Genomic DNA, 25,683 nt, shown 5'->3' with positions numbered 1-25,683 from the left:
ATCTGTTCCATGATCTTCCCGGGCACAGAGGTGAGGCTGACAGGTTGGTAGTTCCTGAGGTCTTCCTTTCTACCCTTTTTGAAAATGGGTACAATGTTTCCCTTTTTCCAATCACCAGGGACTTCACCTGACTGCCATGACTTTTCAAATAACATGGAGAGGGGCTTGGCGACTACATCAGCCAATCACCTCAGGAATCTGGCCATCCATCAACTCGGGAGGGGTGAGGAGAGAGGTTGCCAGTGAAGACTGAGGCAAAAAAGATGTTGAGTACCTCAGCCTTCTCCTCATCTGCTGTTACCAGCTTGCCCGTCTCGCTCATCAGCGGGGGTACGCTTTCTTTAACCATCCTTTTCCGGCTGATATACCTGTAGAATCCCTTCTTATTATTCTTTGCATCCCTAGCCAAGTTTAGCTCCAGCCGCGCCTTGGCCTTCCTGACCCCATTCCTACACAACCGGACCGCGTCCCTATACTCTTCCCAGGATGCCTGTCCCTGCTTCCACTGCCTGTGCAGTTCCCTCTTCCTCCTTAGTTTGACCAGCATCTCTTGTCTCAACCACGCCGGTCTCTTCCCTTCTTTGCCCGATTTCTTACACCTAGGGATTGAGAGCTCTTGCGCTCTGTGGATCACATCCTTAAAGATCTGCCTTTCTCTTCAAGGATCCAGAACCTCTTTGCTGTCTGTGGTCAACAATTTTCTTAGCTGTTGACTTCAGCCAAATAAGAAAGTGAACTCAACCCTTATATTTCATGACAGGAGGAAACAAAGGTGGTGGTGGTGGTTGTTATTTATTCAAGGATGCTAGCCATGTTTACCGTACAACACTATAAAAATGCATAATCCCATAATATCTATCCCTACTGTTTCCTACATGAGATGATATGCTGGAAAAAAATGGATTTTTCAATGAAAGGAAATATCCATGGTCTGCGTTTCCCCAAGTATCTGCATTTTCTAAATCAGACAGCCTCTCGTATGCAATTAAGTCAGGGTACCCATGCCACAGATGAACAGATTAATAAAGAAAACCTCTTCCTTCTAGGGAGAAGTAGAACACGTATATTCATTTTAGGTTCATAAGAAAGTTCTCACCTGGTTACTTCTATTATACCCTTTAACCTTGGATGGTGCCTTTCACATCTCACTCAACTTGCGTTATAGATGAGTTGCTGCTCCCAAAAGACTGAGGACCTGTGAAAGAGTTGTAGATAGATAGATAGATAGATAGGTAGATAGATAGATAGATAGATAGATAGATAGATAGATAGATAGATGCTGAAGGGTAGGTCCTGCACATGGGATAACTAAGTGCCCAGCTTTAAAATTGACAGTGTATCCCAGTTTTTTTTTTTCATATAGAGATCCTTCAGCTGAAGTTTTTCTTCTTACTGCTGTGAAGGAAAAAATAGTTTGACTTACTCTTTTTCAGAAACAGGTTGACAATGTGAGCCCAGGATAAGATGGATTTTCTCACAGCAAATTATAACACAGGTTATTTGATACAGAGTTTATTCAATAACAAAATTTAGTATGTTAGTACAAAGCCATCAATTTATCACATACATTTCTCTATGCAGTTAGAATTTATCCTGCACAGGTAATAGATTTTCATTAAAATATTTTAAATAAATCTTATCTTTTCTCAGTAGCAATGAAAAGAGGTGGGTATCACATTTTGTGTTTCACCTCCATGTCACCTTTGTGCATTTTGATGTAATGCAGCAGAATGCCTGCTACTATTTAATTAAACAGGAATCTGGATTAACTCCAGCTGTGGGCCATGTAATCAGAGCTGGTGAGTGTGTTCAAAAAGGGGTGTTTTCCCTGGCTCATATTTCATTCCTGCATGGAAATCTGCTCTCACTCAAACCTGTCCACATGCTGCAGTAAATGATTTTCCCTCCCTTCTGAATCATACACTTAAGCACCCCCACTACACTTCTATGAAAAGAAACAAAAAGACACAAACAGCTTGACTGGTCCATTTACACTAAGTACTATTTAATGATGAGGGGCTTTGCTTGTTCATGTATAAATCTACCATTTATTCAAGCTTATACTGTAAGGACTCTAAGATCTATTATATTGTTTTATGCAGATTTATGTCATTCTCTCCAGATGACTACAGTTTGATTATTCGGTGCCCATGGCTTAAGATGAGCTCAATGCTCAGAAGTGGTTTTACCTTTCCTTACAAAGGCATATCACCATCACGAACCACAGGTACACTTTCAATCCTTACTACGTCTAAACGTATTTTTGCTACTATTCAAATAATAAATTACATATAAAATAAACACAATAACAAAGTCTGGCTGTAGATGCAAATGTTTCTTTTTTTTTTCTAGTAGAGGAAAAGAATCACAGACCCATATATACATTTTGGAGAGACTCTAGCCAAGCCGTAAATGTCATGTGTTCTCAAGCCTGAATATGTGTGTGCAACAGTGCAAATGAGTGTAAATTTGTGAACTGACACATCCATGAGAATTTGTGATCATATTTGATTTTCAATGGTCTTTCTGAATATGCACTTTTCCCCTTTAGATGTCATCATCGATCCATAGTGGTGTTTTTGACAGGGTATGTCTCGGCCAAAAGACAAGACAGTTGTCAAATAGATGTTGCTCATTGTTCGTTTCCAGAGACCGGATATCTTTTTGCACTGATTTGATATGGCAAGTTTTCTCAAGGTATCAGCAGAGATTCAGAGTACAGATGAAAGATTCTGCAACTTAGAATTTTTTTAAATTTCGTACCTTGTGTGGAGGTTACAGGTGGGTAAACTCAACAACGTTTGGCCTTACCGCAATATTAGGTTTGCTGGCCAAATGTCACCTGCCAAAACAAACTAGAAATAAATAGCTCTCAGTCTTCAGCAGAACAGAGCCATTTCCCCTCCCTTTTTTAAATTTGTATTTTTCTCTTCCAATCTGCCAGTGTGAAAAGACTGTTGAATGAAATTCTGGAAAATACATCCAAATTCCCTCAGGGGCATTGTAAATGGCAATTTTGATGACCACAGATTCCCTATCTGAGTTATACAGAGTTATATAGTTGCATGTGGCAGGATGTTTCTTTGTATCCCATAGTGAACCATAGTCTGTCTCTGGGTGATCTGAAATTTTGGATCTCACTTTCTTTCAGTTCCCAGGTTTTTTAAAAAATTGAACAAACAAAATTGCGCTCATTTTCTTTTTTGTCTTCAGGATGTTATCTAATTCATTTTCTGCTGGTGTTCTTCACTGCTCTTCCATCTTCACTCCATCTTCCGTCGTCCTTACAAAGGAACTTGTCATTATAGCGACATCTCTACGTTTCTGGTCAAGACAGTGGGTGAGAAAGTTTTAACTTCAGTCCTAGAATCTGCCCTGATGAAATTCTAATTAAGTTGCCAGTGTAGAGAAAATTAGAAAATCACAGCAGTTTAAAGCTTAACCTTCAAGGAAGCTTAAGCAGATATGAATAATGTTATTTCTGAAAGACGGTGTGAGTGCAGTTGCAGACGTTACTGTGAAGCGATGCGTGTTCATTACAGCATCTTTCCACACTGTTAAGTGGAACAAGTCATAGTGTAAGTGTATGTTTAGTGCTTGAGGATCAAAGATATACGCTTATTCTTGAAAGAAATGATGGTGACAAGGGCAGTTTAAATGAAATTGTATGGTCAGAAGTACTCTCTGTACTTTTTATTTCTGCCTGCAATCCAGATCGTGGTCGGGCTGTACCCACATCATTTCACTGTCATCAACTCTCACCCAGCCATAAACAGGCAGACAAGTTTGTACGATGTCTGATTTTTTGAAGCAAACTCAGATTTATGATTACACTTCTATCCAGTTTCTCATTCTTGATGGAGAGCTATTTGTCTCACATTTTATATCATGCCTGATATTTAACTGCATATATAGGAGTTGAGGCAACTACATATATGTTTACATTCCGCTCATTTGGAGATCAGGATATCTAAAGCCAACTCTCAGAGAAAATCTGCCCATCCTCATTTTTATGTATTATCCTTTTATACTTCCTCTGAGTGAATAAACATTAGGACAATAGTCTGCTCTGTGCAGATACACTTCAGCATTGCCTTCCAGCTTTAACAACAATCTTGATTTTTGCCTCCACCGCTGTCTTTAATACTGCTGTAGTTTCCAACCACAAAGACAGCGCAAGTCAGCCAGGCAATCCCATGGCAAACTCCACTAAGGACTTCACAGTTAACAAAACAATGAATGAAACATCATTCTGGCACATAGAACAGCTTTCTGCTGTCTTCTGCCGCCTTTGCTTTTTTTTTCCCCAAGTGGAAAAGCAACTTCAAAAACAAGGTACTGTCATTTTAGCAAAGGAGAATTAGGACTGTGAAAGGATGAAGTGTCCTTGCACAGAAAGACTGCAGCTAAAATTGTATCAATATTCCTGTTATAAACTGATAAACACAGAGCTCAGTGAGGTCAAGTTGTACATGCTTGAGCTGACATGCCAATCTGCCAGCAGTCATATGGTTCTCATATGGCGACACGCCACAGATGCCAGGAAAATGTGAGAAGTTTCTGGCTCATTTCATTTCACTCTCCTGAATGCCATGTTTGCCTGCACGCACACACACACACACACATACACAAAGTAGATTTTCTATTTTAAATAGAGCTGTTATAGCCTGTGTATTCCCATTTTCTTAAAGGATTTGCAATAACTCACCCAAACTTATTCCTGAGACTTCATAGCAAGACTTCTCTTGGAAATGAGAGCAGCTTTTTTTTTTTTTTTCCAAGCCTTCAAAACACTCCCCTAGCCATTTTTAAATGACATCAAAAGACGGAATTAGAAAAAGAGACAGACAAGATAACAACACATCATATGTGGATGCATTTTGCACTCTTATAATATACATTCAGGGAATGGAGTCTTAAAAGTTTCAGTTGCCTCAAAATGAGACTTCTTCCAATCTCTAACAACATTAAAGCAGTTTTTATTAATGCTTGAACAGTGGCAAGTATTTATTCCTTTGGTACTGTTTCTTCAATGTGCATTTTTGTATCAACAATATAATGTCTCCGTCACATGGACTGACATGATAGTACATTAACAATTGTCTGCATTCGTATTTGGGAAACAGACCACAATTATTCATTGAGAATATAATGCACAATTTACAAATTGTTGAAATATGTATTTCCACATTAGACCATCTTTCAAGCTCTTACAGTCTTTTGTGTCAGGTTCAATTGTCTTCAAGAGGAATTGTTTTCCTCTTCCTTCTTTTAAACTGTTACTAAAGGGAAAAGGCTAAAACAAATATAACTGCAGTCATGCAACATTTTTAATGAAATGACTTGCTTCTACAAACGAGAGTGTACACTTCACCCTTGCCTCACCAAGTCCAGCTACTGTGATTTTAAATGAACTTACTTACTTCAAATTGTTAATGCAAAAAGATAAATTGGTTTTAGGCTTAATATATGAAAAACAAAAAACGCACAACATGTGTGTATGTGTGTGTGCATGCTCGCGTGTGTGCTCATACAACTACACAAGTAGTCGTGATTTCTCCATGCAGGGCCATGTTTGAAATTAATTCACCTATGACACCTGACCCGCTTTGATTTTTTTTTCGGAAATCCATCTCGTCAAGAACCTTAAAAATGCGGGCATCCCCAAACACTTTAGATTAGTCTACAAGAAAATTATTTCTTCTTTTCCGGTATTAAAATTCACCTCCCTGGGAGCACATTTATCAAAGGTTCAAGATAAGAACATCAAATCAGGAATAGGCAGTAACTTTCCTGTGCATACGAAAGCTAGGATTTGGAAATCTTGGTCCCTAAATTTACAAGACTGGGAACAAGAAATAGCAGAGAGAATTCTCTGTGCTCTGAAGATGTCAAGATATGAACATTTCAATAATCACCATTTAGATTTTTTTAATTTTCATTTACACATCACTTGTAAATTGAGGGAGGAAGGTCAGCTCAGGCATTAAGGCAATAGCCTGCAACTGAGGAAAAGCAGGTATGACTCCTTGCTTGGCCTAAAGTTTCCTGCACAATCCTGTTCCTTAGGCTATAATTAAGATACTGCCCCCTGCCCCCTTCCCCAAACCTGTTTAGGTTTCACACTTGACCTCTAAATGTGAGGAACCAGGAGGGCTTCTGATCTTGTGGGTTCAAACGCATGTCCAGTCTGCATTCTGATGATGGAGAAATGCCCATATTGGCGATCTCAGTTGTTCTCTCCAGCACCCTAAGGTTCACAGAAAAGTGAGCGCAGATGCCAGAGAGAGTGGCTTTGGTGTCATCCCACACCTTGTCAATAGGGAGACCATGACTTCAGGACAGGCCATGTCAAGTACCAGAGGTCAGGGTCCACACGTTGATGTCTCAGCTTCTGATATACCTCACAGGGATGCTCAGACAAAAGACAAAGAAACCATGATATTAAAAGCTCTGTGAGTCCTGACATGACTTTTGTTAAGCAGCTGAAACACAAACATAAGTTGAATTAACACTAAACCAAATAATTTCCCCACTTAGGAAGGGAGCACCGCTAGAATACACTCCAGTGACAAAGCCCTATTTTCCTTCCCTGAAATCCACGGATTTCATATCACTTGCAGAGGTCTTTCTGGTTTTTCAGGGTCTTGCCTACCTCCTCAGGCTTCAGTCAAGGTAACTGGCCCATACAAATGACTTTAAAAAAAGCCATTCCCAATAGACTACTGAACTATTCCTGAAATATTTTGTCTTGCAAGTGTCATTGAAAAACAGGATTATGTGAAACAGAGTCCTCAGTATGAGTTTGGAGTTTCCTGTTCATCTTTTTTGCTGAGGTCAATAACTGTGAAAAATGTCACAAACTTGGATCTACAGTCTTTTTTATGAAGCTCTTTTTTTTTTTTTCCCAGCAATGCCTTTTTTTTTTCTGGTGTATTTACTCAAGGGACCCTTATTATTACAATAAGAACGATAGACCTTTAGGAGCTGAGGAACAGAACTTCAGTTTGTTTGTTGCTCTCAAAACCACACATATTTGTACAAATGTTTTGGAATAAATATTTGTGTTTGTGCTTGCACAGCAATTAACAGATTGTAAATACCATCCAAAGTACTGCGTCCACTTAGACTTATTGCCTATATAACCCCTACTCGGATTTTGGCACATAAGACACGGATCCCAATTAGAGTTCACTTTCCTTTTATTGTTAGCTGTCCAATAAAGACAAAGAACTTCTTAAATGGGGTCAGTCTGATTTAGACTGTATTACTGGGATCAAAGGAGCCGCATACTCAAACATTGATTTCAGCATTGCATACACTGTATACTGTATACGTGCTATCAATACTATGACCTTCTTCCAGCGATCAGAACAATTTCTCTGTCCCCAAACAAATTAAAGCCTTAGAACATAATTCACATGACAACAAACATTATACATGTAGTTCTATCTTAATACTCGTATCATCATTTTTTTTAACTTAATTTGTCAAGTTCATAACTATCACTTGAAACTTGCTGACAAGGAACCTGATAACACATCATATCAAATTCCATTTTACAACTGTTTCCTTGGAAACACAGGCATAAAAATGGGCCATGCACAATGGAATGAAATCAAACAAATTAAAATAAACCTTAAAGAATTCCCACTAATCAAAACCCCTTTGCTTTGTTAAAATTCATGCAAAAACAGGGATAATGAGTCTTACAATAAGAGCATCATTAGCCCCACAGTGCTACAGTCCCTATTTGTTTTGGCCCTGATCCATCAAAGCACTTTAGCACATATGTAACTTTAAATGCATGAGATATCCCAGTCAACAGAATGAGTCATGTGCTTAAGGTTATTCATGTACTTAAGAACTGCACAAGAGGTGGCTTTGTCTCCAGAGGCTCACCAGTTATTAGAGAGAGGATGTATATATATACACACACTGCAGGCTATACATATATCTGTGGAAGCCATGCTCAGGAATGATAACAACATATAAACCACTCAAGTCTTCATATACCATAAGTTACGACTTCTGATTATTTAAAATCGTGAGAAGATAACTGGATAAAGGTAGGAAGACATTAATTTTGAGCAATCTGTTTATATAGGGGTATAAATTTTATTTAAGGTAAAAATTGCATGCCAGTTCAAAGAAGAAAAATTACCTTTTTTGTTGACCTTTGGGATTTTCTTCCATAGGTTTGAAGGGACTTTAGAGTAGGATTGCAGATCATCTGATAAGAGAACTGTGCCAAGATTTACAGTTACCTTGCTGAATTTTTCCTTCCCATTAAGGTTTTTTTTTTTTAATTATCAAGAAAACCAACAGTTTTCCTCCTTTTTATTGTAATAATTATGATAAAATGGTTATGTAGATTCTTGTGCTTGCATTTGAGATCTAGTGTGTCAGTTTTATATGGCAGAACTATCAAAATGCAGATATTATGCTGGCAAATGTATTCTTTCTCCCAGTAAAATAGCTACCATGTACCAGATAGCTTGTTATTTCTACAACTTCTTGGATAAAAAAGCAATTTGATCGGAGTCTTTTTAGAATACCATTCTTTTTTTTTTTTTCTCTACATTTAGGTAAAAATGTCATGGATAAAGAAGGAATTTCCCTTGGGGAGTTTATTCCGTATCATACATCACGCGATCTCTTCTGTCTTTCTCTAATACATCTGGTACCAACAATGCACTGCTAACTGATAACAAAACCTAGTTATTACATAGCTATGTTCAAAGATTTCAGTTCTCCGGGTACTTTGCAAAGGAATTACATATTACTGTCTCATGTCTACAGGCAGGAACAGTGATGTACAAAGAAACTCCTCATCAGAATTGGTTATTCCCCATAGATCTTAGATTTGCACTGAGGTATTTTAATTTCACAGATTTTTCAAGGATCTCACAGCATTCAGACTGTAATGGATGTCTTACTTGACTGAGGCACAGTAAAGAACTGATAAAACTTAATCTCGTAAGTGAAAGATATCGAATGTAAAGCTGAAAATGGGTATCAAATGCTGTTGAAAATCCAGCCTCTTTAGTGTGTTTAAATTTCTGAATACAAGTCTTGAGACAAGGAGAGAAAATTCATAAACTACTTGAACGTTCGCTTCTTCTACCTTTTGCCTTTCCCCACCTAGAAAATTAATTTTAAAAGTACTCAACTGGCCCTCACTCAACTTTTTCCAGAATCTTTGCCTCATTAGCAGAAAACGTGGAATATTTTAGTCACAACTTTATACTCATGAGATTATAAGCAGATATGCTATGCTTGATATTTATTTGGCAGTATATATCTGACATTCCAGAGTTCAACTCCAGTTCCAGCAGAGATTTTTCACATATCTCTGGATGAAACCAAACCTTCATTCCTACAAAATCATGATTGTGATTTTTTTCTTCTATCTTATCCATTCCTTGTGTGGCAAGTTGACCCTTAAACTTTTCGGGCAAAAGCTTTCTCCCACCAAACATTAGTAAAATGTCTGCTGGCCCTCACGACATTTTCTGAAAACAAGTTAATACATAAGAATTGCAGCTAATCATGTCAAAACTCCAGAATATCTCTTTTTTTTGCCTGTTGTTATGTTTACTTTCACTACAACAGCAGCCAGCCCCAGGAAATCTAATTTCCAGAGCCTTAGGATAGATGATTGAAGGTGTAAAACATCCCAAATTCTCTTGAAATTGAGTCAGTTATAACCTATTCCCTTATTCCTGTGTAGAGTGGTACTCACAAATAAATTATAAGTTTCCAAATGTTTTTTACTGCTATTTTCTTCCCACAGTTTCTGGCAAAATTTGTACCTATAAATGGAATACTGCATGATTTTTATTAAAGTTAGGCTTAAACCAGGTATTTATAACATGGAGGAAACCATGAAGTACAATTGCTTGTTGTCACTGTTGGCATAAATTCAAAGTGGCCAAGAAGGGATGCATGGGAAAGTGCTCTTCTCCACTGCCCTCGTTGCTGAGTCACTTGAATGCAGTTACAGCGTTCGCTAAGTAAAGGTTTAGAGCAGGACTTGAAACTTCTGTTTTAATAGAAGTCAATGGGAATTCTTTCCAACGGCAAGGAGAATCCTAAGAGTGCCCAGCTGCAATATTTCATAGGACCTCTTCTAGCCTTTAATTTTACGTAAACTTCCAAGGTCATTCTTGGAGATCTTCTGTCAGCAAAGAGGATGTTATAAGCTTACATCTATAGACCAGCTACTGTCCTGGCCTTAAAACCGAGCTCTCTACAAACTGCCTGAGGAACAGCCTCTCTTCTTTTTAACAGGGAGTTTCTCTGAGGGTCAGCTTCTACTCACAGCAAGTGTTTCTACTTGCACAACAGAGAAATACCTGAAGTACCTTGATTACTAGTAGGCAAAACCAGCAGGCAAACTGAAGACTCAGCCCATGGATTTAGTTTTACGAGCTGCTAAAAAATGGATACAAGCCTTATACAGGAAGAGCAATCCCCTCTGCTTCAATGAGGAATGTGTCTCTTCACAACTGCATGTGCCTATCACTGCATTGTAGCAAAAGTTACTGGTACTCCGATAATTTTGTGTTGAGAGATGTACCAAAATCAGTATGTATATGCTTGAAAATTTCTGGTACAGTAGCTGGAAAAGTGCAAAATTAACCCTAGTCAAACACAGGATTTCATATAGACCTACCATATCCTTCCAGAAAACAGAGGGGTTTTTCTGGCATAGTGGCTTGGGGTCACTTTCTAGATGTTGTCAAATTGTATCCACACAGTTGTGGCAAATAAATCAAATTAACAGTGTCAGGAGACTCAAAATTATGTTAGCAACTACATGCTGTAGACAGTAGGTCTCTGTAAACCTCATAAGACCTTTCTGCCCTCAAGCCCAACAGCCAAGGTCCTTAGGGCTCCTGTTGCAGATTTCAGTCTTTTATGGAGATTTAGTTTTACTGAGCTTTCTGTTGACCCTCTTTCCTCACCTTTATTTCTTTTTCTGCAGCTGAACCCATCAAATTTAGGTATCAAGAGCATGTAACATTCCTCGACTGTGTGGGAACTGCCTGCAGTGGGGTAGCTGCCTTTCACCTCTTGGTCCCAAAACAAGCTGGTTTTCCAAATTCTCTGCAAATTCTGCAGGGTAATGAAGTGGATGCCCAAAATTCACACAAGGATCTCTGATGTAGGATAAAACAGCATAGACCATAGCAAAAAACTTCTTGTGTTTAATCCTACCACAAGACCCCAGACTTCTTGATGTGACGTGAGAGAGAACTGTGATCACGGTCTATAAATCATCAGGAATCTCACCATGCAAAATACAGTTTGTATCAAATCAAAGCACCCAAATGATCCCCCCCCTTTTTTTTAATAACCACTGTGCCTCACACCTCTTTTGTTACTTAATCTCTCACCCCCTTTTTTAATGTCTTATGGTCCTTAAGCATTTAGCTAGTCACACCTTAATAGGAGTGATGCACGGTAACTGATTGAGCAAGTCAAAAGTCCCTAAATTACCAAAGAAATGAAGTATTAAAATTAAATCTCCCTAAAGGTTGTTGATTTCTAATTTTATGTACAGAGAGGAGGGGTGGAGGGGAAGGTTTTGCTTTTCCCTTAATTCTGCCATATTGTCTGATTCACAGCCGGAGACAAACTGAAATGGCCATCTGGTTGATGTGCATACAAAAGGAGTGGTTTGCCAGACAAAGAAAGTACCTTTTATCATACAAAGCAATGCATCTCCTCTTATCAGACTTCCCTTCTTTGGCACTGGTGGAGCTGCAGGTAGGTAGGAGCAGACCCTACCTACCACCCAGATGTAGCAGCTGTTGTCAAAATAGTAAAGCAGGTACATAATGGCCTGAGGGCTCTCCTGTACGTTAGTAACACAAAATATACCACAGTCGTACAGAATATTTTCAGCTCCTGGTTTCTGATTTTAGACAGACCATTCTGAGTTCAGTAATTTGCTCCTACCACAGGAGCAATTACAGGATTTTATGTTCAAATAACGATACATGAACAATTAGAAATCAGGCTGAGACCACTGTGTAAATGGACCTCTCTAAATAGGGGTATAGTTTTTGTAGCTATTTGATACCATCCACAAAGGTATATGTCTGCCTTTTGTGATGGTAATTCTGTGTCCACATGAACAAAAGAAAAAATTGAATGCAAAACATCCCCTTTTTGCCCATATCAACTTTTGTAATCTTAATCCACACATCCAAATACTTCCAAATTGCCACTCCACACTCGTTTGATTCCCTCTGCACTTCAGTTCATACTGCTGATCCCAGCATATCTGCCATTCAGACTACATAAAGTGTCCCAGAAATTTTAAAAGCAAAACACTGTGATAGCCATTCCCTCTTTCTGGTGATAGCTGATCAGGGTAATGTGAGAAATGCATGTTAGTTCACCCGCACAAGGTATCTGCTGTGTTTATGAATTATTTTTTTCCCCTCTATGAGGTACTTTCATTAGGTGAAAGACAGTCATATGTAATGAAGCACTGGCATTGTTGTTCGAAATCAATCTTTTATTTCAATTTTCTCATCTTCTCTTCTCCATTAAAACCTCCTGCTCTTGATACTGGACTCTGTTGACCTCCTCTTAAGGGGGTATTTCATTGCATTTGCTGTGGTGATAACCATGGAAGTAGAACATCCCATTTCCCCATAAAGCTGTCCAGGGAACTGGAATGGAAATTGCCCTGAACGGAGACTCCACTCCTGAGAGTGGGCTGCTCTATGCTGATATCCCCCTTCTCCTGATTTCCTTCCATTTTAAACAATTTCTAAAAAAAATTGAAGCAATATGTTTTTCTAACTAGAATGAGGGTCAAAGAGATAAAGCAAACAAACAAACAAAAGGAGGGTAAGGAGCAATCCCGGGTTCTAGGCATAGCTGGGAAGTTCATTTCCCTGGTATGTGGCAGGCATGGCAATATTATTAAATGTTCCCCAGGCAACGTTGCTAGGCTCCAAATTCTGTATTTTTCTTCCAGAAAACAAAACATTTTCCTTTTTCAATCAGCTATCCCCTCCATCAATATGTAACAGAATACCCACAGTACGTGGTATAAAAGCTGTTTCATTTCAGACAGTGACTTATCATTGTATTTATGCTGCCGTGGTATAAGGTCATACTAAAACAAGGGACAATCAACTTAAATGTTGATCACATCGTATGGGAGTGTAATTGCAGCAAAAATACTCTAATAAGATTTTACAGGTTCAATACATTATTTTGAAATAAATGTGAGCAAAGGATGTCTTGAAAGATGTTGCTGAATTGTAAGTAAGTGTCAGTCATGCAAGAAGTAGAGATTTAAAAGCAGTCTTTGTATTCACAGGTCCATGACACGGAGTCACTATTTGGAATACAGTAAAAGAACATTCAAGGACAAAAGCATTTCTGGCCCTAAATTTCCCTTCACTTCGTTCAATTATCTACAAGCCTATCCTTTTTTCCTCCTCATAATATATGACATCAAATTTCTATGCATTACGTGAAACTTCCCTCTGCTGGGGAAAGACCTCCAGATTTTTCAGCTATACAGTGGCAAATTTCGATCGGGCCTGGCTTTTTCTCTGTTGATCTAATGCAGATACTCATTGAAATTTGCCGTGCATTATGTGACATGCATTCTGTCGCCCACTAAACAAAAAGTAAGACCGTTCATTATACTCAAAACAGCCTGGGAAGGTGATTTCATCTTCATTTTCCCACAGAGGAACCCGTTTGCGCCCCTCCTCCAGCAGGAGATGGAGTCCTTGCAGGGACCCTCTGATGATCAAGGCAGGGGAAAATATACTCTGTAATGAGGGCTCCCCACAGCACACCTGTAGGCTGAGGCTTGTCAACCAAATTACCTGACCTAGACCTTGCCTTCCTTACCAAAGGAGCAAAGCAGACGTCCCTGCTACCCCCTTTGTGACCAGTGTGAGAAACAAACAGCAAATAAAATAGGAGTGAGGAGATCATCCAAAGACCAAAAACTACCAAGGTTTAGCTACAACTCAGAGAGACCCTAATTCAGTGTTGCCTGTGGCAAGTGCATTAATTTCTCAAAGTCCTTTAGTTTCAAAATCTTAGTGTCCAAATGCCTCAGTGCCTCATTGCACAGGTGGGTTGCCATAATAAAGATGTCAGATACTCAGATGTTTTGACAAGGTTCACACAAGAACCTCAGGCTTATAGTGTTACCGAGTGTACGTGAATGTTTTCTTACACTGTTATATTAGCTCCATCTTTGAAACTGCACTGTGGGAAATGTCTGTGCAATACTCATATGTTTCCCTGAAGATGAACTGGCCACCAACAGCACAGTCAACTGTGAGGAGGTTCAACTCTGGGAGAAATTGCTCATATACCTGGTCTGCTCTGCTCCCTGGTACCACATTCCAGTAAAAAGTGGTGCAAGACTTTGCAAGCCCAAATCAAACTTTTCAATAGGAAGGGCAGAAACCCTCGGGAGTTTAGCTCTAAAAATCCCTCCTCATTCTCCTAGCAGCACCTCTTGGTTTGCCAGATCAAGGTTTTGCCGCTGCCTTTTTGTCTGACTCCCAAAGTGTGGGCATAGCAAAATACCACGCTGCATGGTGAAAATGATGGGCTTACACTGGGACATTTCTATCCCAGCCCCTTGGTGTCTGTGTACTGGTGAGAGGGAGTAAGCTCTTCTTCCATGCATGAGAAGTCACATTGGTAGAGAAGAACATGGGTAGCTAGTACAAAGGCAACCTATTTATTTATTTTGCAGACATAAAATGTGCAACCCAGGATGGTCAGCTACATGTGCAAAATCAGCCACATGGAACAGAAACCTGGAGTTTAAAATGTGACCCATGCTCCACACCCAACCAAAAAATAAAATTAAAAAAAAAAAATTGCCTTTGATAACGCTCTGTTGTACAGAGAAGTAAGTGCTGAGGACTTACTCAAACCCAGAAAAGCCGATGAAAAGACTCACTTCTATTAGCAGACTTTGAACCAGACCAAAGGACTTTCTAGAATATTTCACGAGTAACAAAGCTAAAAATGAGTAGCTGGAAAGGCTAGGGGCGACAGGGATGTTTTAAAATGTGGTGGTAGAAAACCAAACAAACCGAGAAAGACAGTGACCATCTGCCACACAGAGCAGGGGCGCAGCCGTCGATCCACTTCTCGTACCGAAGCAGACCTGCGGTGGGCCCCAGGAAGATCTCGGGGCAGGATCCTGTGGGCAGGAGGAAGGCTGCCCTCCTCTTCCTCTGTCACCTTGCAGCACGTTCTTCTTGCTTCAGCCTGGCAATAGATAGGGCTTCAGCCTGGAAGCCCTCATGTGCAAGTTTGAAAACAGTGACAAGCATTGCTTTAGCTTCCCTTGAAAAAAGGAGCTGATCAAGCCAAGCACACAGTAAAAAATAAGTATAAAAAGTAGAAAGAATTAGAAAAATAAAGAAAAGGATATGTTTCTTCACCACTGCATTCAGGGAAGCTCACCTGGCTGTTCATGCAGTTGCATGAATAAGAGCAAACACCTGGTAGGTACCTCCCTGCCTGTGCGAGGGTGGGAATTCGATGTTTGGGGTGGCTGGTGGTGCAGGTGGAGGCGGAGGGGCCGGTTGGTCAGGGAGCAGCTGAGTGTTCGGAGGGTCAGGCTGATCCTGTAAGGTGCTGAGCCACCTGGGCAGGGGTGTTGGGAACCTTGCAGGATCAGGGCCTTAATGCTATACTTGATAAGCAGCCCTGGCAAAAGGCTGTACTAAGATATTCATCCAAAAATGGGGAAACAAAAATCACTATAATTAGCGGTAGATGTGGCATTTTTAGCGTAAATGGGAAAACCTAGCATTTGATACGTAGCACAAGGTTCATTTGCAACCATATAATCACTGTCAGCTAATGCCTGATAAACCCTGCCTAAATTGGAATTTTATTATATCTATTTTATTATATATCTATATTTATTCTGACAAAAGTTGGACAAACTTGTCCAAAAGACTAGGGGTCCATTTTATGTGCTTGGGTGTCCAAGCACCTGCCAGCTGTTTGTCCCTTGAATTGAGGACATCATGTTTTCAATTTCCTTCAATAAAGCTATGAATCTGGCAATTTGCTGGCCTGCTTCAGCTAAACAGAAAGGACAATTTGAGAAAGATCATAGTTCAGGCTCAGTCAGACGGAAACGATTGAAAACAGAGAGCTGGCCGCTATGTTTCCCCAATGCAGCTTGCTGTCGCAGTTTGACTGACAAACTGACTTTTTTGAGGTGCTCATGCCCATTTCAGTCAGAGTTTATTGAAGGTGATTTTGATCTTCTCCATGAGGCCACAGCAGCGGCCATGCCATCTGTCACCTTGATTGCATCGTGGATTCTCTGGAGAGAGTGCGATGGCTCCTGATCATTTACAGATTGTGCTGCTTTCGCCTCCATAAGGACCACATGCACAGAGCCAGATGGTGAACATACACGCTTATTATAAGTCTTTATCTCTGTGCAGGAAGGAGAGGCACCATTAGATCTCCCTCAGGAGCTCCGCTCCTCTCTACCATCATGCTGCTCTTCAGCAAATACAGTCTTCTTCAGCTGTCATCAACCTACCTCTGAAAATTAAAAAAATAAACAATAATTCCATCAGCACAGGCACGAGACGTACAGACACTGCCACAAAGCAGTCCGTCCCCCCGTCCCCCCCCCGGCACGCACATACACTCAGGCTCCCGCGACTGTCAGCATTAGGTGGAAACAAGTTTGTTCGTGAAAAGACAGTTAATGTGCAATTAGGAGAGCCTTCTTTATGAAAAGAAAGCAATGCCATCCCGGTTGTTCTTGGCACATTTTTAATTCCGCACGTTCTTTCTTTAAAGCAAAGCCTGAGCGCGCGGTTGCTGTTTTTCCAAAGGCAGCTTTGTGTTTGCGTCTGTGTTTCTCCTGTCGGAGAGCAGTGGTGGGATGCTGGCTGCCACGGCTTGCATGGCTGCAACCTGCTGGCCGCGGCCGGGGGAAGAGGAGCCGGCAGCGGGGAGCCGCACTGGGGCTGGGGCTGGCTGGGAGAGGGAGCAGGGCAGCCCGCTCGGAGAGGCAATGGCAAACGCTGAGCGTACGGGTGGACCGCTCTAAATAGGTTTGTTGAATCCTCTCGGCAAAGAGCGATCCTCCAGTCGCTCTTTGCCGAAAGAGAAGGGAGCGTTGGCAGCCTGCACGTGGCACAGACGCTCACCTCGACTCGTTTAATACATGTACGGCACGCACGACCCCGGGTACAGGCTGCCAGATTGCACAGTTTGAGCATTTCTCTCTGAGAGTTCAGATTTCTTTTTGCAGTTTCTGCATAACAAACACTTAATTGCCGGTAACACGGCTTTTCCTTGTTAGCCGCTATGCTCCCACTAAGCTGCCGTTCCTCCTTTAAAGAACAGTAATTATTAAATCGGAAAATCTTAGCAGAAGAACCATTGCAGCCACACATTGCTGGGCTTTGCCAAGCACGGAGCATCCTTCAGAGTGAAAACCTGGCCTACTTCCAGCTACGGTGTCTTTCCTGAAGCACATGGAGATTAATTTGTTTGTTTCTTTCTTAAAAATGCTTCTTTTCTGAAGGCTGGATGTCAGGGAGATATGATTCAGACATGAGACCGACACCTTCCGAAATGCTAAGGGAACTTGTTAAGGTCACTATCCCAGAAATGGAAAAAAAAAAAAACAGGAAGATGAAAAAAGTGCATTAAAAAAAGAAGAAAACATTCTGGGGTTTTGTTAAGAAGAGGGTGATAGATGAAGATAGCATCAGTTACATTGACTGTTCCTTGCTGGTTTTCTTCACATGTAAAAACAGGGCTCATATCAATGTTGTCTATGATTTCTCTTTATTAATTTTTGGTAGAAATACTACAGTCGTTAACCTCAGTTTCAATATGCTGAGATTCCACCCCACTTTTCCCTTTATTCAAATCACGTGGAAGGGAAACACATGTTTTCTTAAAAAATACTAGACTTCTCCACAGGTAAAACCAGGTTTAAATTCTGGTTTTGGCAGCTCTCACAGGTGACAGCAATTTTTTTTATTTTTTTTTTTTACTTTGGAATAACTTACTGTGTCAAATAACGTCTTCCAATTTTGTCACAAAGCATTTAATATTTTATAGAGTCCTTCCCCACACTTTATGTTTCAGATCCTGGGTGCTGTGGCATCAAAAGAAAAAAAAAAAGAAGACCTTCGCCCCACAAATTAAAAACAAGTTTTCAAATATGAGATTAAACAGGGAAAACCACACACGTGTTTACTGCATGCCAATATCACAAGATTATGTCAGGACATGACATTAGTCATCTTATAGTTTTGCATAGGCTACTAGCTGATGTTGGTATTATATTGTGAATTCGTAATTACCCCAGAAAATATAAGGTCTCTAAGTGGTATTTTACAAGTGCAGTACATAGAAAAATCCTTGTGATAACCAGCAATTTTTTCTGCCCTCTTTTGTCTGGGTCTGTCCATCCCTAGTATCACTTCCCAAATCAGGCTAGCATGTGCCAATCATGTATCCCTTCTGTGGATGGAATTATATATTGTGTTCAAAATCTCTGATTAATCTGATTAAGCTAGTGAGTGACTAATCCTTTAATCTCCTTGAGAGCACTGTTATGTCTGCTGTGTGTCAGATTTGTAACTAGTAATCAGTTAAGTAAATGCTAAAAGTTAAGCAAAAACTATTTTGGACCCACTTTAGCATCTGCTTTTGGTTAGAGACCTTTACAGTTAAAACTGTATGGCGAACACGAGTGAAAATAAGAAATAGCCTGCGGCGGCAATTCTGCTGCTGCAAGAGTATCAGTCGCCAAGGACCAACTTGTTACTGCTCCCCTCTTCTTCAGTCATTTAATTACAGATTAACAGGTAACTTCCCCTTTGCTTTGTTTCTTGCACTCTGGAAAGCAAATACCAAACATGCTTTCTGTGTGTTTATTATTTAGAAAGGAAGTTCTGTTGTCAGCTAATTTCCAACATTTTGCTTTATGCTTTCTTTTTATTAGACTCAGAATTCATTGCACAACCTTTACCTGAGCAAACACAGCCACATTTTAAAAGCTGTACTAAAAAAAAAAAAAAAAAAATATTGGTTTACCTTAATGAAACGAGACTGCGTGGAAGGAGATTTGGGGCAGGGGAAGGAAAATGTGCAATCTTTGTAGAAAAAAAAATGTGTAGACCTATTGCTGGCAGATGTAAAAGCATCAAGTCAATATGGTAACAAGGATCAATATGCCCTCAGGCAAGATATGACTATGACAATGCTGAATGCATGTATAAATTTACCACTTCAACTAGCTGCCTAGGAATAAAATAAATTCAAAACAACCATGCAGAGAGGAGTAAATCTTGACTCTGGTATCCGGCTCGCAGAGGTGGCCCAGGACACCAGGGGACGTTCAGAGGGACGCATGGGAATACCTCCAGAGGAGCTGGTCCTTAGCACTATCCTTCCTGCTGCCACCTATGTGGCCTCAGGTCCACGTTCCCCACCATACTACCCATGGGGGATACACAAGGTATGCTCAGGTTGAGTTTCATGGGGGCTCCCCATCTCAAAACTGGCTTTTCCTGGTATTCTTTATTTGCAAATGATTTCATCCAGACCACCCTTTACTCACAGACAAGTCACACGAGAGAAGAGGGGGGATGCTCCTGTGCCATGGAGGCAGCAGAATGTTCCCTGAATGGCTCTTTTCAGACATTTTCTTTGGGGATGGAAGCACTGATGGGTAACTGAGGATTGGCAGAGTAAAATTTGGGGTCAAATGACCATGTTTGCTCACTTTACGATGCAGAAACACTGTAGATTTCTATAAACCCATCTATACAGTGACTTTTCAAGGAAACCTTGAATAAAGAACATCCATTAATTATAGTCACACACACAAACAAAACAAAACCTTGTAGCGTTAGAGGTCTTTTATCCTTTTTTTTTTTTTTTAAAGAATATCTTTAAATGTGTTTATTTTACCTCAACAAAAAGAGAGTGAGTCAGGCAGACACAAGAAATATCTAAGTAACAAGGAATATGAGCACAATAGATTTTAGGCCAGATTCCTCTTTGGATGCAAAGCTGGTCTCCCACAGATTTCTATGACAGCCACATTGACAGCAGTGGGAATCAGGCGTACTCATCCAAGGGCATAATTTGGCCCATAATGTATGAGGTTTGTCCAGCTTGTGAAAGCAGCAAGCAGTGTATTACAAACACTGCCTCTGTGCAGCTTACTGGGGGTTTAAATCCTCAGTGGCATTTTCTGTGCCTCTAAAATGCGTTTGATAAAAATAGCAGAGGCTGCTTGAATCAATACCTGTTGAAAGAACAGACCTGCTAAAAAAATTAAAATTTGTTGCAACAAGGTTATCCATTTAACAGGTTTCTACTTGAATAACCAAACACTCCTCATTTTATAGCCTCACTAAAGCCACAGTGCATCCACTGGAGAAAGTCTGATATTTTCTGTCCTTGCTTCTTAAGCCTGTCTTTGCAAATGTTTTCTACCCCTGCTCGCAGCGATTTCTTTTCACCCGGACAATGGTAATGGCTTATGTAATTATGGCTTTGTACATGAGCTGAACTCCCTATGGATGTTTAGATTCTTATTATCTTTAACCTCATCCACCTCTGTCAGTGAACTCTCACCTCGGTGGCTTGGCGGGGGGGATCAGCTGGCGGCTGAGAGGAGAGCAGGGCGGTCATGGGGGCAGTTAACCCTGTGGGGTTTGACTGTTGAGGAAGGGAAGGCGAGCAGGGGTCCTTCTCTCCGGTTCTGCGCAGCTGGCTGGCATCACAAGAAGCTGTCTGCAGCCACCTCTGAGAAGTCCATCCACTCAAACTTGGACTTAGAGATCAAGTTCACCAGGTTGTGGTTTTGCTTTGCTTGGCTATGAGATCCCACGTACTGCTGTGGAGATTTTGACAAGTTGTTTGTTGGGTTGGGGTTTTTTTTTGAGGGGGGGGGAGGGTTGGTTTAGTTTTTTTTTTAAAGAAATTTACTATTCTCTTTTCATTTTTGTTATTATTTTGCAGCTCCCGTATAATTAATTCCCACTTTTTTCCTTGCCCAGATGCACTGGACAAGAGGCTCAAGGAGCTTTTACTGGTATAGACTGTTCACCCCAGAACTCTATTGGCCTTCTTCTTCTCCCCCTTCTTTTCCTCACGCATCCCTCCAACCTGTACCATTAAGTGTAGTGGTAGAAGAAAACAATGTCCCCGGAAGGGAAGAGGTAAGGCTTCCTTCTGGCTAAAAATACAGCTTGGGAAACTGGTGACCTCAGCACAGCTTGGTCCTTCTAACAGGCAGGGAAAAGGGCTGTCACCAGGAGGGACTGACCCCCCAGTCTGAGCTGGATGAACTGAAAAGTCAATGAGAAAAAGCAGGTCTGTGTCTAAGTAAAACATTGTTTAAAGCTGTTAAATGAAAACCTGTGGAAATTTTTTCAAGCTCTGCTGAAGCTTTTTGCTTGGCAGTTATATGTTTAAGTTCATTCTTGTGTTCTTCAATCCTTTCAAAATATTTTTTTCCCTTCGTACAGCTAGATCACCCATATATGAGAAATAAAAGTCAAAGCAGAAATGTTACAGTGAAAGTTTTCTGAAATTTTCTCATACCCCGCCTCTTCCAAATAACAAAAAAGGTGTCACCAAATGCCACCCAGCACCACAAATCATTTCAGTCCACCTCAAACAACATGGTTTGCTTGTTCACTCTCCACACAGAAGTTCCTGGTTGTGCTGTGCACCCAGTGGAAGGTGGAGGAGACCCTGCCGGGACGCTGCTCTATCACAGCCATGCCCCAAAACAACTGAACAGTGCCTATGCCTGCCACCCAGGATGCGCAAGGTCTTGGTTCATTCCCTTTTGTTTTCCTCCCCCAGGGAAATGACTCCTGCCCACGGTGGGTCGCTCCTGCCCAGCATCAGCACAATCCTGGGGGTACTGGCACAGCCTGCGGTCTTGGCAGTACCTTGAGAAGAGAGTAAGGAAAAGGGCAAGGAAAAACAATGACAACGAGGGGCTCTGGATATGAGCAAACTTACTATTACTTACCTCAGAAATTAAACAACCACAGGAGGTGTGATAAACCATCTGTAAAATTTTTGAGAATTAATTTGAGATCTCGGTCCAATTTCTTCTGGCCATATTAAACGCTGAGCTAAGTGGAGATTTTCTTTCCTGCAAAAAGCACCAAGACTGAAACGTGGGAGCTTAGTTAGCAGAGACCCAGACTGCTAAGTTCCAACCTGTGGGCTGAGACCATTTCTGGTCCCCTTGAACTGCTGGCATTCTTTAGTCACAATGTGTTTGCTGGTAGCTTTCAACTCTCACCAACAATTCCATATTAGTGTGCCAATTCTAACACACACCCTTTTCCCTGGAATTTTGAAATGTTCACTGAATGCTGATTTATAACATTCAACATAAGTTGCATGCATGGTATGTCAAGTGACCACTGAACCAAAACTCACAGTGATTTAAGGGCAAGGATTTCACCAAGGTGTGTCCTCATCCATACGGGCAAGCGAGATCCAAAGTCAATAAAGAACTCGCTGGTTTTTTCCTTTGGACGTTACTGAGCTTTGGATTTTGTGTATGTCACCAGAAAATGAAATCAACAGAAGCAGTATAGCCTGCATCATGTTTTCACACTGTTAAGGATATAAATGACCTCTCTGTATGAGAACACATATTAATATGTTTTTTGGTAGTCTAAATATCTCCTTTTTTGTCCAAAGCAAAAACAATTCAACTACAGCAACAGCAAGAATGAAGTAAATGGAATGAAACTGTAATAACATTGACCCATTTGAGTATTATTAATTGTATGAGAAAAAACCTCCTAGATCAATTAAAAAGCCACAATTCAATGCCCCATACAAAACAAGGAAATCAGATTTTGTCTAGCTCCCTTAATCTAGAGTCCAATTTACTTAATGTAAAGTCCAATCTACTTAATCTAGGGTCCAATTTACTTAATTTTTTCACTATGCAATTTTTCAGTATTTTTCTTCTCCATCTACTTTTATGAAACTCCAACACTGCACTGGATTCCTCTTATCCTCTTACTCAAGAATGAAGTATGCATACCAGTTTTACATGGATATGTAGAGATGGCTTGACAAACCATTTTGGGATGAACACAGGACAGAACTTCCACTTTAATTGCCAGAAAAGTCTGCGGTTTCACCCCAGCAGGATCTTCCTTCTGCAGCACTCATCATTTCTACCTGCCTTTCCTCTTCAACGTTAGCAGCTGTGGTTCTTCTGTACTGAGCACTAGTTGAGTACAAGAGCACCAAGGGGTGAGCAGTAACTGCAATAGCTGGTGCTGATATGCGGTGTCCATATGGACAGTATAACTTAACATTAAGGCCTTTCTTTACTGAGTTTGATCCTGGCCTCATGAGTCAAACTCTAGCTGTCAGGGGACTTGTTGTAAGTAATGGTCATTTGTGTTTCATAATTATCTTGAATAAACACAATTAGTTCCACATTCTGCTGTTTTTTTCCTAAGGCATCTGTAAACATTCTGTACTATTCTAGCAAATGGCTTTTGGCAATCATTAAAAAAAAAAAAAACCCAAAGCAAAATGGTTCTCAGTGGATCCCTTTAATTTATTCTAAGGAGCATGCCCAGAGGAGTAATGAGACCTACTAGACAGTAATGGCAAAGGGATATTATCTTTCACTTAGTTAACTATCGTAACCCACTTTGAAGTATCTCCAATCACAGTCCTCATGTGGTTAAATTAGAACATAGACTCAAGAGTTTTCACTTCAGGGTTTCTCCCATAAGCCAGCCTAATGTATTTGGTATAGAAATAATGTAGGCATCCTACTTCCATTCTCCCATTAAAAAGGATATCCAGCAAAGCGGGCCAAAAGCATTACTAAAACGAAAAAGGAGTGTAGAAATTTTCAACAGCACCAGGCATGCAAAAGTCTGTTCTTTTCTCAGGGCAGCTGAACCTTTGTAGCCTTTGGGCACCAGTCAATTTACTTGTCCTCTCTGTGCCCCATTTATTCTGCCTATGACATAGGGACAGATAGCATTTGCCTGCTTTTGTAATTCTCTTTAGTCTTAAAGTGCTGCAAATTCCTAGTAATACCATCCCCTATACAACAGTGGCACCAGGGTTACACACGGTTAAGATAATAGAATAACATTTCCTCAAGATAATGGACTCCTTTTTCAGATTGTACATTAGGAAAACAGAAATTCAGTAGTCCCAGCCCATTAAAAATGAAAAAAACCTTGCAAAAGAGCTTATTGAATAAGGAGGAAGAAGCACTGCAGTCCTTGTTCTAGTAAGCAGGCAGTTAAAACCGCGAGGAAAGTGTCAATTGGTAAAATTAGCTAAAAAGTTACTCTGAGTTTTTGCCCTACATTTGGACTATCAAAACTGAGGCAAACTTTTCAAAGCAAATTGCTGAGGATTGCCAAGTTAACAAGCTGTTCTGTGCTGCAAGGGACATATTTATGGACATACTTTCAACAAGACGTACCTAGTGCTACCAAGCTGTGCTGTACTAAAGAGCAGTAAGTATCAGATAAACTGATTTTTTTTTTTTAATAAAGGATTTCACACATGAGAATGATTAAACACAGCTCAAACATTCCGAAGTGTGCAAACTAGCCCTCCCCCCCAAACCCGCTCCTCTTTTCTGCTACAATAGTGTCTAAACAAAGTAAGGAAAGCCAGGAAATTCAAAGCTTAGAAGGTTACGATACAGAATTTTATAATCCATGCACTTGTGAAGAAGACACTGTGAAGTTAATTATGGATGAGTACTAGGTCTTCAGTAGTAATTCTTATTTTAGTGGGGTTGTGTGCAGCATCTTTAATGACATTTCAGAGTATGCCTTTTGAATCTATCAGTTTCTTATTCCTTAAGGGCTGTGTTTTTAAATTTTTTTCACAACCTCCTCTCAAGAAAAACACTCTAAAACCTGATTCTAGCCTACAAGATAAACAAAGCTAATATGGCAAGCAAGAGCACCGAGGCAAAGGGCTTACTTCTGGTCACTTTTTATGAAGAGCGGGGATTTTTGTGGTGATTGTCTTCAAAAATCAACCTTAACCACTTGTATGCAACGGGCCAAATACACTGAATTTCTCTATGTTCCTGCCATGGCAGATGCTGTCTCTGGACACAAGATTGTTTTACACACCCAGGTTCCTTTGAGGCTCTTAGCCCTCAGGAAGAGAACAGTGATAGGGTTTAGTTCAATTCCTGTTAACAGAAGGGTACGGTACTGAATACGCATACCTTTTGCATTAGCACAGGCTAAGAACATGCACGTGGAGAGTACCCATTGCTGGGAGGGCTCTTGGTATCCAGCCATCATACATGTAAGCCCACCACTGGTGTTATAAAACCTGCCAGAGAAAGTCTACATGGTCCATAAACAAGGCCAACTTTAACTCAACAGATCGTTTGCTTTCAACCTCATTTGTGCTCCCTGATTCTGATTAGAAATGGTGCTGTGAATAGGCAAAGATTCATGTCTGTGAACTTGTCTCACAGCTAGCTGGGCATTTGGGGTCTACTTAAACATCTAGAAATGCTGTGACCTTATGTGGTATCTGCCAGATCACAATCTTTTTCCTAGGCTATTTTTCTGTCTTAGAAGAGTCCTACTTTCTGGTGTGGTCGTTCCT

This window comes from Egretta garzetta, unplaced genomic scaffold (assembly GCF_000687185.1).
Source record: "Egretta garzetta isolate BGI_Z169 unplaced genomic scaffold, ASM68718v1 scaffold132, whole genome shotgun sequence".
NCBI lineage: Eukaryota > Metazoa > Chordata > Aves > Pelecaniformes > Ardeidae > Egretta > Egretta garzetta.
The sequence above is the reverse complement of the archived record's forward strand: the minus strand, read 5'-3'. Positions refer to the sequence as shown.